General features: G+C 31.6%; 1 pseudogene; it reads left to right on the top strand.

The window, feature by feature from the left end:
- Window positions 1–360: 360 nt before the first annotated feature.
- On the top strand, window positions 361–3,196 carry LOC18047843 (annotated as a pseudogene).
- The last annotated feature ends 1,135 nt before the right edge of the window (window positions 3,197–4,331 follow it).

Here is a 4,331-nt window from a genome sequence, read left to right as displayed (position 1 = left end):
ACTGTAACAAAAAAAAAAAAAAAACTAAAATCCTCAAACAATACAATAAAATTTCCAAACACCACTAACCAAAATTAAATTAGTAACAAAAGTTTGAATTTAGAAGCGCTTGCACGCGCAAACACGCGCATTCTCTTGCAACTTAGCAGGACCCTAAGCAATTTATTAATAAGGCAATTGCATGGGCTGTGAGTTACAACAACTGTAACCTAGCAGAACCCTGTTAATAATGTTAACAAGTCAAAGTCTTCCACAATCTCCCAACCTCACGCTTTAAAAAAAAAAAAAAAAAAAATTCTGTTTTGTATTTAATTCCACCTTCTTTTAACTTTTTGTGGCACTAAAAATATCTCCCCCACTTTTATCTCCTCCACTTTCAGCCTTATCAAGACGCACAATTTATCATCTAATTCTTCCTAAATTATGGCGCCTTCTGGCTTGAAACAAAGTATGCAATTTCCCATGTTCATTGCTACTTTTTGATGATGCCAAGAAATGTAATGACCCAAAAATGTGGCAGTGCTGCAGCCAATGGGGATATTGTGGCACCAGCGATGAGTACTGTGGCGCAGGGAGCCAGCAGGGGCCATACGACGCCCCTCCAGCCACTAATGATGTGTCGGTGGTTGATATCGTGACACCGAAATTCTTTAACGGGATACTTAACCAAGCTGATGCAAGTTGCGTCGGGAAGAACTTTTATTCACGATCAGCTTTTCTCGACGCCCTTGGCTCTTTTTCTCAATTTGGTAGAACAGGCGCGGAAGAGGATACGATGCGCGAAATTGCAGCTTTCTTTGCTCATGTTACACATGAAACAGGACGTAAGAATTCATCTTTTTTACAGTAAATTAATCGTCACTTTCATGCTCTAAAACTCATTAAAACTTTCTCGTAGTTCAAAAAAAAAAAAGTTATAAAACTTTCAACTTTTTTTTTAAAAAAAAACTATTTTAAAGCTTATTAGAATCTGTCTTTTGTTCTTTTTTTTTTAATTGATTAATTGTTAAGCTTTCTCCAGGTAGTTGCCAGTGATTAATTAACAAAAACGAAATTGTTAGCGGTCTTTTTCTAGGGATAAAATAGTAAAAAAGAAAAAGGTTGAATTTACATAATCTTTTTGACAACAGCTTTGAAACATGAATTTTAAATGATTAATTCTTTTCCAGAAAATTTTTTTTTTCCAGTTTCCTTACATAAATTAACTTAAAATTAAATTCTTCTTTTCTTTCTGCCAGAGTTTTGTTGTATTGAAGAAATAGACGGTCGTCGCTCAAAGGACTTATTGCAAACATGGCAGGTAAGCACGATAATTGTGGATCACATGCGAAGATGAATGATAATTTTTGGAATGTAATGATGAAATGAATATAATGGTAACAACTGCTAACCTCACCAGATAATTACTACCTACGAAATACGTTTACTCATCTTCTTCATTTATTTTTTTAACTTTTTTTTTATAATTGTTATGATAGCTTGTGTATTTATACAAATGGATAAAATAATTAAATTGCCTTTGACTTTTTATTAAAGTATCAAAGCGGTGGCTCTAAATTATATTTCCTCTTTCTATTGGTTTTAAATTGTATTTCCTCCCTAATTTTTTTGAAAAAAAATCATCAAAAAATATTTGGAGTTCCTCCTTTCTTTCTTTTTTCTAAAAAAATCATAAAACAACACAATAATACAAGGCCAAAGGCAAGAAAATGATTTTATTCATCTATATCACCATTTGTTCTACAATAATATAACGTTGTATTTACTTATTGGGAATTAAAATCAAGGAGTGAAAATAAATGATGTATTTACTTGCTTAAATAAGAGGTAGAATGAGAATCATAGAGGTGGACGCCACCTAAAATTAAGAATGATTAGTAGAGTTCTCATTCTTATGGGGGAGGTGGAAAGAGAATTCTTATTTTTTAAAGTAATCATATTAGCCTCACTTAAATCTTGAAATTTATATTTTATCCTTCATTATATTATTATTATTATTATTATTAGGAATAATAATAAGTATTAATTGTAATAATAACAACAACACCAACAACAATATTAATAATTATTATTGTTGTTATTATTATTAGGAATAATAATAAGTATTAATTGTAATAATAACAACAACACCAACAACAGTATTAATAATTATTATTGTTGTTATTATTATTAGGAATAATTATAAGTATTAATTATAATAATAATAACAATAAGAATAATAATTACTATTATTAATATAATGATTATAAACAATGATGATGATGATGCTTATTATTATTATTATTATGACATAATAAACTAAGGTTAGTTTAGTACTTTGTAACTATCTATTCCAATTCCAAAATAAAGTGAACACATCAATAACAATACAGTTCATTTCAATTCCAATTTCCACAACTAAAGTAAATAGTTTATTAGGATTCTCATCCCCATTTCGATTTCAGCCTATTCCGATTACACTTCATTCTAATTTTAGTCTATTCTGATTACTGATTAGTAAAACACAATAAATACACAAGCTGTCAGAACAATTACAAAAAGAAAGTCAACAAAAAATAAATGAAGGAGATATATAAATAGATTTTGTGGGTAGTAGTTGCCTGGTGGATTGGTAGTTGTTATAATTATGTACATTTCATGATTGCATTCCAAAAGTCATCATTCATCTTTGCATGTGTTCCACATTTATCATGCTTGTCTACCATGTCCGCAATAGGACTATTATGATGAATCAAGCACTCTATATCCATGCAATTCAAGCAAAGGTTACTACGGCCAGGGACAAATTCAACTATCTTGGAATTTCAACTACGGACCTGCCGGAAACAGCATTGGCTTTGACGAATTAAACGCGCCGGCAACTGTTGCCAATGAGCAGTTATAGCATTCAAGACTGCTTTATGGTTCTGGACAAACAGTGTTCAATCTGTAATGAACCAAGGATTTGGGGCAAGCATTCAGGCCATTAATGGTGAACTTGAATGTGATGGTGGAAACCCTTGCACTGTTCATCTCGTATTAGGTACTTCTCTGAGTGCTGCAACCAATTGGGAGTTTCTACTGGAGATAATCTCACTTGTTAATATCATCATAGAAACTGTAGTGACCCAAAAAAAAAAAAAGAATTACCAAGTCATCAATAATAGACGATTTATATAAATAATAAATCTATTAGCTGCAATTCTATAACTTTACAAATAATATCTGCAGAACTAGAAGGTTGTAGAAGAATTATAAATCGTGCACAACCCTGTTCTGAACCTTTTAAAATAATAAAACATAAAAATTATCTTTAATCCCATTGGATATTTGTTTAGATCAATTAGTTTTGCATGTTTGCTCTGCAAGTTAGCGTGTTTGTTCAGGATATGTGTTTGGGTTATTAAAAAAAAAAAAGGAAAGCAAAAAGAAGGACCATGTTATGGGGAAACAGAAGACGAAGGCGACGTTCAGAGTCTGCACAAATTGAATATTTCAAATAGAAATTTAGCATGAACAAACTTCAACTTCTTGAAGAGGAAAGAACAGCAAGATTCAGAAGAAATAAGACACAAGACACCAAAGAAACAGGACATCAAGCCATCATTATCAAGACTTTGAAGGACTAATTTCTACATCGAGATATCACAAGTCACAACGCCTACAATCTCCTGCTCACTGCCAAGATATCAAGACATACACTCAAGCAAAACAACATCAAGGCTGCAAGATTTCATAGAAGTCTAAACAGAAACTTACAGCTTAAGCAGGCAGGATTGTATTTGTCAGTACTGAATGAAAGAGACAACTTCAGCTTCCAATTTTCATTTGTATGTTATCTTGTGCTTATTATCTCAGTTGTATAATTAAGAGATTTGAGATTTACAATAAATCAAATAACTTACTATTTAATACATATGAAGCCTACATAAAATAGGGTAAGAAAGAAAATAAACTATATAATTCTTTACTACTGTATATTGGAGGTAATATATACAATCTGTCAATATAAACTACTATATGTTTATTTTCATTTAATGTAATGACCAATTTAACTTACGATTCCGTAACATAAATGCATATTTGGCACAACGCATCGGGTTGTTGTTAGCATGCACGCACGCAGAGGAATTTTCTAGAGAGTATGACAAAAGAAACCACCCAAATTTTTTTTTTTTTTTGTGTTGGAGATCATAACTAGTATATACTTGAGTATATGGATAGATCTCAAGTGATGTGGCTGGTTATTTCGAATTACTCCAACATTTTTTAATCCAGTAGTAAAATGAAAAACTTAAGGAATGAACTTGTACCATGGCGGACTCAACTAAGGCTTAAGAGGGGCTTCAGCC

The sequence above is a fragment of the Citrus clementina genome, unplaced genomic scaffold (assembly GCF_000493195.1).
Source record: "Citrus clementina cultivar Clemenules unplaced genomic scaffold, Citrus_clementina_v1.0 scaffold_3, whole genome shotgun sequence".
Classification (NCBI taxonomy): domain Eukaryota; kingdom Viridiplantae; phylum Streptophyta; class Magnoliopsida; order Sapindales; family Rutaceae; genus Citrus; species Citrus x clementina.
This window is presented reverse-complemented; position numbering and strand designations above follow the sequence as displayed.